Raw genomic sequence first — 13543 nt, 5'->3', positions numbered from 1 at the left:
GGTGTGTGTATGTGTGTGTGTGTAGAAGTGGGTTGTAAAAAGGAGGCTGAATGTTTTGGTAACTTCTACCTGCTATCTTTGGGGCATGTATGGGCTTCACAGCTGAGGTCTGGGGGCCTGGAATGGTGAGAGGTGTGAAGGGGACACAGCACACTTAAATTACAAGAACAAGGGATCTGTGTGCAATGGAGCTGTGTACTCCTTTGGGCCTGGTTGGTGGCAGTGCGAGCTTGGGAGGACCTGGGAGTGCGGCCTGCAGGGGATAGCTTCCTAGGGGGACAGAGAGCAAGGCCAACACTTAGTGAGGATATGAGCTATGCTAGTATGGAGCGCAACAGCATAGGTCAGACTCTGGGTCTTCTCATCATGATGTCTGATGGGCAAGGCCAGCCCTATTTTATATCTTGAGCTATGATCTTCAGATCTCAGCCTCCTGAGTACCTAGGATTATAGGCATGAGCATCTGGCACTGGGACTCTGGTTCTTTATGGTATATTAGGGTTTGAGCTCAAGGCCTTAGGCTTGCCAGTCAGGTCTTCTACCATGCGAGTCAAGCTTTTCTGTCTTGGGCATTTCTGAGATGGAGAATTAATATATGCTCAAGCTGGGCCGGATCATGGTCCTCCTATCTGTGACAGGCATGAACCACTAGGCCCGGTCTTCTGTAGTTGGGATGGTAGACATATAGCGCCACGCACAGTCATTGGTTTAGATGGATTGTCCCAAACTCAGTCCATGGCAGCCGATTCTTGACCAGAGGTGAAGCTCTGGGTTGGACCTCGACCATTCGACTTCAATCTCCTCATGTGACAGTTGTGAGGAAACAAGGGATAAATACAAAGGGATCTCTGGAACAGGGACAGGCACAGAGTGAGGGACCATCTGATACTCTTCTTGGCAATTCTGTGAGCATATGTTAGGAAGATACCTGGAAAGATATCCGATGATGTGTGTTATTAATGGTGCAACAGGTAAGGGATTGTGAAACAAAACATGGCTCTCTTTCTTTATTACCCTATCCCCATGAGTAACGGGATCCTTCACTTTGTTCAGTTATGAAGCTGGGGAAACTGATGCACAGAGAAGCCGGGTGACCTACTAATAACTTCCAGCTGACAGGAAGCTCGGCCTGACTTCTTTGCCATCCTTCCTAGGACAATGAGTGCTATTCAGTCCACTTCTTGTGGTGGGAAGTCCACTTCTTTTCAGTCATGGGGCTTGAACTTTGGGCCCGGGGCAGCTGCCTGAGCTCCTCAGCTCAAAGCTAGCACTCTACCACGTGAGTCACGGCACCTCTTCCAATTTTCTGGTGGTTCTTTGGAGATAGATGTCTCACAGGTGTTCCTTCCTGGGCTGGCTATAAACCACGATCTTCATATCTCAGCCTCAATTGTACTTCAGCTTATAGGCCTGAGCCACCAGCACCTGGCTTAAGTGTAATTCTGACCTTCTTTCTTTCTCTTTCACTCTCAGGAACTGATTCAATGCGTGCTGGAGGAGGTGACCCAGCATCCCCATGTGGTTGGAACCAAGGTGGCCCTCTCATTCTGGAGGTAGGCTGTGGGTCAGGAGCTGTCTCACTCAGTCTATTGTACCAGCTCCATGAGGTAAGTCCCTCTGTGCCCTGTCTACAAGGTGACAGTTATCCATTGTCCATCTAGCCTTCCTGGACTCCGTACTGTGGTCAATGCTCTTTTCTAGAAAAAATTTTCTGGTTAAAATTATGATACATAGTTACAGAATGAAAAGGTAATGCATCTTAAGAAAGTCATTTAGGGTTCTGGGAATGTGGCTTCATGGTATGGTGATTGCCTCGCATGCATGAAACCCTGGATTCAATTCCTCATAAATAGCAAAGGAAACACTGGAAGTGGTCCTGTGCCTCAAATGGTGGAGGGTTAGCCTTGAGATAAAAAAGAAAAGCTGAGGAATAATTCCCAAGCGCTGAGTGTCAGCTCCAGGACTGCCAAAACAACAACAGCAACAACAACAACAATGAACATTTAATTAGTAAATGAAAAATAAAGAACCCATACTTGGAATGTATAATTGCTCCTTCCATACTGATACCTGACAATAGTCCCTAATTAATGTACCTGTGTTAGGATTCTGTGTTGAAAAAGTAAAATATTTTGTTCATTAGGTCATATCAATTAATGCCAGGAATGTGCTTAGATGTCAGGTGATTATTTCTGGAAATTCAAAGATTCCAGGCTTTTGAGTGTGGTCACTGCTAATCACAATGAGAAGGGTAGTCTAAGTGAGATTTGGAAACTCTTTTGGCAAGTCATTGCACCAAAAAGGCAGAGGCTAATTAACAGTTGTGAAGGAAGATAAGGAATAATTCCAGATGGAAAGAAAAAATAATAGTAACTAAGGTATAGCAGAAAGCGTTCTAGGGAACTATTTTGGTTATTGAAAAACTAGTTATCAACTAGGTTTATTCCTCATTGCCTTGAGCATTCAAAATATCCTAGGTTAGTTTTTAATCTCTGTGTGATAAATGTATCTCCTTCTATGCTGTTCTTTCATACCTGATCTCCTTTGCTTTCTAAAAATCTGTCTTTCTATATTTCTCTATGAACATTTTCTGATACTAAATACACCTACAAAGATGAAAGGGGATGCTAATATAAGAGTCCCATAGCTCATGAGTCATTAATGTAACAAAATGGGAAAGGAGGACATATTTATTGCTACCTCAATTATTCTGAAAAGCTGCAATGTCACACCATTTGGTTCAGATTTCCATTCTTTGTCTACATAGTGACATTAAGTGTACATAAATGCAAATATGAGCCGGGTGCTAGTGGCTCATGCCTCTAATCCTAGCTACTCAGGAGGCTGAGACCAGAGGATTGTGGTTCAAAGCCAGCCTGGTCAGGAAAGTCCATGAAACACTTATCTTCAATTAACCCCCAAAACCCGGAAATTGTGTTATAGCTAAAGTGGTAGAGTGCTCAGTTGAGCTGAAGAGCTGAGAGACAGTGCCCAGGATCAATGTTCAATCCCCACAACCAACAAAAAAGTGCAAATATGGCTTTAAGTTTCCCCCAAAGGAATGTGAAGTCAATAGTAATCTTCCCAAATGATTTAGTAGTGCACCTACTTTGGCTGAGTTTTTTGTTATGGCTTCTTTGCTAAACATTTCTCTTCTTTAAAAATGGTCACATATTAGCTATATAATAAACTTCATCTCATATTTCTTGGTTCAAAAGAGAAGTCCATACAGTTGATGTCACTTAGCTTTCTTACTGTCTTAGTTCAAAGCCAACCCAGGCAAGAGAGTCTGTCAAACTCTTATCTGTAATTAAATACCAAAAAAGCCAGAAGTGGAGTTTTGGCTCAAGCAGTAGAGTAATAGCTTTGGGCCAGGTGGGAAAGAAAGACAGGGACAGGGGCCAGTCTCTAAGTTCAAGCCCCAGAACAAGCACAAACTAAACAAACAAGCAAACAAAACAAACCCTGGGTGTTTCTTTGGGACTCTCCTTAAAATAATGGTGATCTGAGAAGAGGCTGCTTTTGCTGATCATACTCACTGGATCCTGATTTTCTGGAATCCTTATTGTTATGGAAAACACAGGACCAGAATAAAGGAATTGATAACTGATTCCTGCAACAAGAGAATCATCTCAGGAGTGAAACATAAGACACTTTAAAACCTCCATATCTTTGCTTCTTTGCAATAGAACAATTTTAAAACAAAGTTACTTTCTTTTGTTCTATGCTGGCCTTTAAATGGTGTATTGTTTCCTTTTATAATACTCTCAACCGGAAGTTTACAGACAAGTTTTACATGAGTAAAGGACACACTCAGAAAAGTCAGAGACATAGTTTCCTTCAACCCTTGGATTCTTTTCTTGTACAGTAAAAAGGAAAGCAATAGATAACTTCAACTTTGTCATTTCTCTATGTTCAATTTCTCTCCTGGGATCAGTTTCCACATCCATTAAAAGTTACTTCCATTTTCTTCCAGTAACAAACTATGGTGCTGCTCCAGGAAAAATATGAATGTTTTCTTGTTTCATTGAAATAGCACAAGGACACTTTTGGACATGAGGTAACACGTGTTTCAGAGCCAACTTAGTGAAGAGAAATGAAATTTAAATTGCTTATAAATACTTTATCCATGAGAACATTTTGTTCAAACTTCTTATGTGCTCTGTAAATTAAGGTGAATTTTAAATGGGAAGAATGTTCTCAGATCATTTTTTTTGAGTCTATATGCTGTGCATTAATTTACCAAGTGTACATGAGTTAACAGTAAGAGAAACAATAGCAATTATAGGAGAAAAAGAAGTTCTGTGTTTATGTATAAGTGTTCACTACAATATAGAAGACTCTACAAATAAGATAACGATAACATTGAAACAATAAAGCCAAGTCCAGTATGTAGATTTGTGGAAGTGATATAGAGAAAGCATTATTGCTAAGTGGAACATAAAGCATGAGGCCACTCCTTTTCTAAATCACGCTTGCTATTCACCTAAATGTGCAAAAATGAAAATGGAAGAATGATTCGGTTTCCAACGCAAGTCAGATATGGGAGAATAGATTTAACTGGAAAAAAAGAGTCCATCTTAGGAGAACAGGAATTATACTAGCAATGAAACTGGTGGCTATGATCACATTTCTTTTTTTCCTTTTCTTATATTCTTTTTTTTTTTGTTCGTGGCACTTGAAATATGGGACAGGTTGCTGTCCCTCCGAAATGCAGCTCAAGGCTAGTGCTCTTCCACTTGAGCCACAGTACCACTTCCAGTTTTCTGGTAATTATTGGAGAAATGAGTCTCCAGGACTTTCCTACCCATGCTGGCTTTAAACCCAGTCCTCAGATCTCAAAACAACTGAGTTTATGATCACATTTCTAACAGTGTACACTCAGGATATGTAATGTATAATGTTCATCTATCTTTACATGAATTCTCAAATTAAAAATCTGGGCTACAGGTTAGACTTTACACTCACAAAAGTGTTTGAAGTTTAAAAGTTGATACTCCTGGAAAAATAAAACCTAATAATGTAAAGGAGTCTGGGAAGTTCAATTTGCATCCAGCTTGGACAGTATAGGCTTTGCGACACTACCTATAATTAACCAGGCAAAAGCTGGAATACCACTCACGAGCAAGATTGCTGAATAACAGCTTTAGGTTTTTGCATACATACGTACAAACATACACATACACACAGAGGCACTTATAGGTGCACACAAAAATACACAAATGAAACAACGCTCAGAATACATAGAAAACAATAGAAAATAGGTCTTGAGTAAGATTAGAATCAAGTGATAATTTTTATTATTAGCAAGCCCTCACCTGAACTTTCCCCCAGAAGTTGAGAATATTACATTGGTACGGACCAGAGATTGTAAGAGAGTCAAAAAATCATTATTAATGGGATAGGATCCATGGAGGAATGAATCAGGGAACCCTGCAGATGCATCTGAAAATGTTCATATCCAGTGTCAAATGTTAAAACATCTTTGAAAATAGTACATAAACAGTCTGGGCAGTCAGTCTAATGGATAAGATCAGAGGAGAAGTTCAGAATTGCTAGTCTGTTATAGATTATATAAACAAACTATGGCAGGGCAATGTGCTACAAGTCTGGAATTCTTGCACTCAGACAGGAGATTAGAGAGTGGAATTACATAAGGATACCTTCCCTGGACCACGTGAATAATTTTGTCTCAGTAAAACAAACCAAACAACAAGAAAGGAATATACAGTTGGAAGCTTGGGCTAATTGTGTCATTATGTTTTGAGAAGTCAAGGTTCCTAGTGAATGCAACTCATATACATCCTCACTTGTGTTTTAAATGCTCTCATCATTACAGAACATACCTAGATGCAATATAGCTCATGATTCCCATCCAAAAATTTGCAAAAGTAAGAAAGCCTCATTCTGTTGGATTCCAAATAAATGTTGAAGGATTACAAAAGCTTAAGTCTGGAGAAATAGTAACGTTTGCCTAATGTAGGACTTTGTAGACCTTGTTAAATTAGAATTTACATTTAAAATATATTTTTTGGTTTTGTTTGTAATTTGATATTCTATAGGATACTACAAAATTCTTTTTAAGTAGAGGGATTAAGTGAAAAATTCACAAATGATTCTGGCATTCTATTTGCCTAGATATTCTTTCAAGAGAGTTATAATTAGAACATAGTTAATAGATAATTCACCCAGTTCATGTATACCATGTTAATGTGAATAATCCAGCAGAGTTGCCAACAAATGGATGACATGAATTTACAAATTTAGAAAAACCAATATTTTAAGGGTTTGCTTTAATATGGTATGAACAGAGTAATTGTGTGACATCTACTTTCTTCTACCTATATGTAATACAGGAAGCCATTTCCTTATTTACGTGCCTCTGTATACATGAAGAAAAATGCTAGGTTTGGGGTTTGTTTTCAGTTTTGTTTTTGTTTTATTGGTTCGTCCTAGAGCTTGAACTCTTGGCCTGGGCAGTGTCTCTGAGCCTGTTTATACTCAAGGCTCGTGCCCTACCTCTTCAACCTCAGTGCCACTTGAGTCTGGCTTTTGTGGAGAAGTTTTTTGGAGATAAGATTCTAAGAAACCTTCCTGCCTGGGTGGGCTTTGAACCATAATTTTCCTATCTTTGCATCCTGAATACCTATGATAGTTAAAAAAGTATAAATATAAATAATATTTGCATGTGTTCTGATCTCAAGAATACCAGTGGAGGAAAAATGATGCAGTTCATTTTATTGTGGTGTTCTTTTCAGAACAAGGAGGGCCTCACATTAGCAGAGGTGTAGTAATTTTTCAAAATAGAGATAAGGTATTCATGATGTGAATTAAGGCATTTAAAGTTGCCCCTTACAAGTTGGGAACTGTTGGGTTAGGATGACTTTATGGCTTAAATCTTGGGATTGATGGTCATAGAAATAATAGCTTACTCTGATAAACAATTGTTTACTCTTGAATTAATTATTACACATGCTTCATAGAATTATCCTCTACCAGAATGTGGCTATTTTTCTGTTGACTTCTCAATCTGTAACACCCCATTAGAAAATGCATCTATTGCAGAATTACATAACATGCAAACAGGTACTGTTTTGAATCTCTCAGGAATGTTGCGAATTTAAAAATGAGTAGTTATTAGTCATACGAATTTTGAAGAACACATATATTCTGTCCTCTTAACAACTTACTTACTTTTAAAAGTTATGGGTTTCCATAGCATTAAACTGTTTTCTGTTTTAGAATGAGAAAGTACTAAATTTATTCTTTTTTGAAAAATTTGGCAATTATATTGTGAAAATATTTTCTAGTTGGATAACATTCAAGTTGATGACCCGCTGATTAAGAAGGGGTAATTAATTCAAATTAGATGCCAAATAATATTGATTTTTAAAATATTACTACATAAAGAATATTATTTACTGTGCCAATACAGTGAAAGTATATTTTACGCAGCTTATTTTTTTCAATTTTATTATCAAAATGATGTACAGTGGTGTTACAGTAATTGTAAGGAATTAAATCATAACTTTTCAAACTTGTTAACACTCCCTCATTTTTCTCACAGTTTTACTTCACCCCTTCACCCCTCACAACTTTTAATGTACGTTTCCAACATATTGTCTTGTGAGTATTGCTATTGCATTGGTTTTCCTTTTGTCCTTTGTCTCACCATTATGCTTTTCCTCTTCCCTTTGCTAATTAAGGTAAATATATACACAATACAAAATGAAATACAGCAGGGATAAACCATAGGGGAAAAACCCAAAGAAATCAGAAATCACATAGTTCATCAAAAACAACAACCACAAATGAAAAAAATCTGGTTCCATATATTTGAATTCATTTTGCTTAGCATCAGCTAATATGGTTATATATACGCATAACAAAGCCACTGGAAAATAATAGCTGCATGGATACTATATCATGAAACAGCATGTTAACTTTTTGATGGTAAGGGTGGAATTAAGATTGATGAATTCGTGGTTCTGATAAAGGATTTTCAAGAGTTTTAAAGTTATGACAGGTAAATTTTAATTGTTCAAAATTTTAACAACTTAGCCTATTAAGAAAATTTAAAATTGCCTGGAAGAATAGGCTTTCATGCAAAGAAATCCAAGGAAACTTAGTAGAGAGGGAGAAATGTGGATGAAGATGGCTCTTTTTCACACTAAACAATCTGACCTCAGAAACCTTGCTGTAAGTCCTGTAGGTTCCCTTGGAATTGTCTTACCCAGGAACTATATTCTCACTGTTTGAAACAAGGTTGTATTGCAATTTAAATTCAAAGTTCTTAAAAAAATGAGGCTTCAAAATTTGTGAATTTACCTTTAATTTCCAAGCAGTTATTCTCTGAAAAAGATAATTTGAGTCAAAATATTTAAGGAGAAAGTGCCCTTCACAATGGAAGAAGGTGTTAGGATTACACATTTCTGTTTGTAACACTTTCCACAATGTCTTTGGACGTAAAGCAGTGAAACACAGAAAAAAATCTGATTGTATACTTCAAACTAATGATTTCACATTTCTAAGTGACTCACAAAAAATAATATCCTTATTAATATCAGATAGTGAAGACTTCTGTTATTACATATGCTAAAAAGTTCAGAAAAGAATTGAGCAAATGAAAATGTTAATTAAAAAAAGTTTTCTTAGAAGCCTTAGCTAAGTGTATTGTCTTCAGCAGTGAAGGGAGGTCAAAACTTTTTTATATAAATTGTGTTAGTATTTTTACTCCCTAAAGTGATTTTACAGAGCCCATTTAGCTCACTACAATGCAGAACTGATTGAATGAAGACATGAAAATAAATTCCACATCCAAATGAGGCAACTTAAAGAGTTTTAAAAGAGAAATAATGAAGATGTAGCAGTGGTGGAGCCCATATAGTCCTTCAGGTTCACTAGACCTGAAGCCAAGAAGCTGTGATTAATTGGAAATCCGGCAAGAGCTAAGAGGAGGACATAGAAGTAGGACATAGAAGCATTGTCCTTTTGTAACAGACACTGTCTTCCAAGGTATGGGTGATTTAACTGTATTCTCCTCCATACATCTTGGTGAAGAAATGCAAGACCAAGAAAAAAATAATCTATAGAAATAATTTTGCATGGAATAACTTCACTGTTTCTGATATGGTATCTCAGGAGAATCTTAAGAGAGAAGATAAAAGTGCAGTATTTTTTGGTTTCCTCTAAACATCTTGTTAGCAAAATATATCTTTGAGGTTAGACAATTCTGATTGAACCAACATGTGATGGAGTTCTTAATTTTGACTTTAGACACAAGAAGTCTTTCAAGGTAAAAGAAAAAATATAGCCAAATATTTGTGATCACAGCTTCTTGGACAGTTTTCTGGAGACATTGTTTTACATTAGATTTCTCCTCATTAACATATATGTTGTTTCATGGCAACCAAATGCAAGAGGGAAGTTAAATGGACTCACTTGGCCAATTAAACAGCATGAAAGAAGCAAAGGGCAAATAATATTTAATGAATTACTTTGACGACCAATTACTTTGCCAGAAGAAAGAAGGAAAAATATAATTCAAAATCAATTGACTTAAAATATGAAGAAAGAGTAGTGAAGAGAGATTAGAGAAAATATAGAGGATTGTTTTCTCTCTAGTGGAGTAATGGGTTCTTAATCTTGTTTCTTCTATTCTGTCCTCACAAGCTACCAAGTGAGTCTCAGGATTGGATTATCCAGTTTAGACAGAAAACTCTTAGAAGAAAGATACTATTTGCAGCAGATGTAGGTGATTTATAACCTTAGATAATCTATTTTATTCTGTTCAAATTTCTCCCCTCTCCCAAACTTCCCATTTTGAACAGCTTTGTTTGCTTTTCCCAATACTGCCCTACTTTAACTGATTAAAATTTTGAGATGTCATATTCATACTCTCTAGAGATTGTTGTTAGGTTGTAATTTTTGTGTGCTTTTGTTTCTTGTTGTGTTTTTTAACTGAATTTTAAAAGGTTGTGCAATTGTGTTACAATTAAATATATCCTATTGTCTAATGCTCCTAGATTAGAGTCACTCTTTCCATCATTCCTCACCAACCCATTCTCCAAGATTTATTTCCAATTTACCACTTCCTTTATCATATGTGCACATTGAGTATTCTAACTGTACTTGCCACTTGTTCATTATTCATTCATTCTATGTCTTTACTATAATTCCTCTCTGGTTTCAACTTCCTGATTGTCATTCTGTTAAACTGTGTATTAATATTTTGAAAGGTTTATATACATTCCATGGACTTTCAATCCTGCATATTCTTGAACTGATGTCAGCCTATATTTCCATAATTGATTCATCTGCAGCAACAATTTGCAAGACTGGAGACGTGAAGCACCTAAACATGATTTTATTCTCATTCATTTAGAAGATTAATCTTTAGTCGAAAAGAAAGTTAAAAATGGCTTAGAATGTATTCTTAACTACGAATTTTTATAAATGGCTTTGTACAATGGTGAGATTCTTTTATTGTACATGGAATAATATTTTCTACTACCTAAAAGTTTTGGAAAAAGAAGAAAATATAATTTATTCCTAGAGAGGAATATGATAGAAATAGAAGACAGATATTATGTTTGTCATATCTCAGAAGAGTACCGATATTCAAGACTTAAAGTCATATTTCTTACTATGTTAGACAGAGGGAAAACATAAAATAACATATGATAAGGCAACTATTTTTGACTTTTTAAAATGTAACATTAAATGATGTAATTTATTAGCTAATGTTTGGGTTTGAAATTTAGGAGCCTGATCTATTTACCACATTTCTGGAAGGCCCTTACTGAAAAACACAAATTGTGGGTGGTACTATTTCTACACTTTAATGAAAGGTTGAACGTGTTTTGCATTAGTGTTGTGTAAATGATTCAACTCTATTGTAACTTGTTCCCTACACTTGAAAAACTTGTAATGTCACTAAGTATCATCAACTTGTCAAATGTTATTTTGGCGAATGTGATTTTGAAAAGATTATTTGAAAAGGAATACACTTTTAGGAGATTCAATGTAGATTATCATTGGTTTGAGAGTGACATTTTTATACCACAGAACCATGTTGTACTGAAGTCCCAGTGTTTTGAAGCACTTCTTAGTGCTTCAAATGTTTTTTCTGAATTACATTTGACCTCTAAGTCAAGTTTTCTGGGCTTTGGTAGATCAATTATGGATCTATCCTTCCAGGAACTATTTTTTGGCCAATTTATGTTGGAATAAAATCTTTCATTAATCATAGGGGTGGGGTATTAAAAATAATCTTATGACACTTTGTGAACTTGTTCACTCATATGGGCTGGTCATCTGTAAGTTGAATGTTTGAATTACAGTACTTTCTCTCAAATTTTGTGATCTCATCCTTCATTTTAAATTGCCTTGCATTTCACAATTGCTTACTGCTAATTCCTGCATCTCAAGGAATTGGGGCCCTGAAATGTAGGAAATGAGAAATTGAGATGGGTATTCAATTATTTGTGTTGACATGTTGCATGGGCCTTGGTGGGAAGACTTGCTCCTATTATCTGATGATGCAGGCAACTGGGACCTGGGATCCTAGGACACATGGTTATTGCAGAAGAATAATATTTTTTAGACATCTTAGCAAAATTTGGACATAATCAGTAGGAATGCTTCAGAAATATGGAGAAAAACATCCTGGGACAAGAGAGTTAAAACAGTAAACAGAGCAGCAGAGTAAAATCCATTATAGATTAGAGGAAAACACTGTTTTTTACCATGTGGATTCAGAAGACCAAGAAGAGTTACAATGTATCACAAGTTTATACTAAAAACATTGAATTGATACTTTTTATAGTCTAATATATATTTTAAACCTAATTATTTATATTCCAAATCTATTTATTGGAATAAATAAGTATCAATTTATTTGTCCAATTATCAACTAATTCCAGTAAGTTTCACTGTGTGAAATATAAAATAAGCACATATAAATATAAAATATATAACTATATATAATATAATTAAAAGACACATGTTTTGCATTGTTCTGTTGTAGATACTGTATCAAAGGCAACTTTGTTTTAAAGTATTATTCCATTATCTCTACCTGTGTTTGATAGAGTTAGACCTAAAACTTTACCATTTGTAGATTAACAGCATGGAGGCAATAGAAAACACTGTGATTAAAACATTATCAATTTAATGCCTAATAATGAGGAGAAATATATGGACTTCTGAAAATATTTGGTGATAAAAAGGCAGTAGTGTAAGTTCCTGCCAGGTTGGATGGTAGACAGGCCAGGACATTAAGTAATCATGCATACCAACAATTTTTTCACCTTCTTGGCTTTAGCTACTTTTGAAATGGAAGGTATAATAAACAATTATATTTTGATAAAATACCTTCTAGTCTGAACAGTTCTGTTTGAACTGTTCATCTCTCCATGATCCCTTGTAACCTAGATTAGTTTTGTTCCAGTAAGACAATCTATGCTGTCAGGGTAAGATGTTCTGGTTGGTCTGTTCCCACATGGAAAAAGCGTAAAGGCTCAGGTAGACATTTGTGCCAGTAACACTTCATTTGGGAAAATGTCAGCTGAAGAAGTTTAGAAGTAGCTCTCAAGCAACGCTTACTTTGAATCCATTAGGTCCACAAAGCTAATTCAGTTGGATAAATAAATACTTGAAAAAGCCATCACTTTTGGACTTATCTATAAATAATTGAGAATACGATCAAATTCCAAATCAAAAGACTTAAGATAGTCATTCACAAAAAAATTTGCAAATGTGAGTAATCAACTGATCAATATAATTTTTTCCACTATTCACAGAATTTTAGGGAAATAAGACCGATAGCATTGTTAGGAACAATAAGGTTTCCTTGTTACAAGTAGGCACCGATAGGTATAAGCCTGTATAAACATTGCTTCATTAACTACATAATTTAGAGGATACTACATTCTTCAGCAGCATGTATACTCAAATTACAATACAGATATTAACATGGCACTTGCACAAGGATAATATGAAAATTTGAGAAGTATTCCATATTTTTCATTCTTCAGAAGCAAGAAATGAAAAACAGTTATTAAAAAGTGGATTACAAAATTACAAGTATAACAATACACACAATTCATATAATTAAATTTAGTTTGACATCAGTGTATTAAATCTTCACCTCAGATAGGCGTTTACATAACATAAACTTTACAAAAAATTTCAAATTAGACAACATTGTCATTTTATCCCAAAGAAAAATAATATTAAGACCTAGAAAAAAAAGGAATAAAACTGTTTCTATATGGAATGCAATCAGAAAGGACATGTTAATGAACCTATATATTATAAAATAATGTAGAATTCAAAGTATATCTAGGAGAAAATAAAATAAATTATGAACATTATGCAAACATAGAATACAGAATATTTTAAAATATACATTTTCATGCAAGCACCAGAAATATTTTATCTTCTGTTCTACTCATTTCAACAGGTAAGTTAAAATTATTTCTGATTAAAAAATCACAAACCCTGAAGAAATCATTGTACATGTATACAAAAACTATTGAAT

General features: G+C 35.3%; 1 pseudogene; it reads left to right on the top strand.

Annotated features, from left to right (window-relative positions):
* The first annotated feature begins 12930 nt into the window (after positions 1-12930).
* LOC122119403 lies at positions 12931-13027 on the top strand (annotated as a pseudogene).
* Positions 13028-13543: the final 516 nt, after the last annotated feature.

The sequence above is a fragment of the Dipodomys spectabilis genome, unplaced genomic scaffold, assembly GCF_019054845.1.
Source record: "Dipodomys spectabilis isolate Male_0828 unplaced genomic scaffold, ASM1905484v1 ptg000166l, whole genome shotgun sequence".
Lineage (NCBI taxonomy): Eukaryota > Metazoa > Chordata > Mammalia > Rodentia > Heteromyidae > Dipodomys > Dipodomys spectabilis.
Note: the sequence above shows the minus strand (reverse complement) of the source record. Positions and strands in the feature narration are given on the sequence as shown.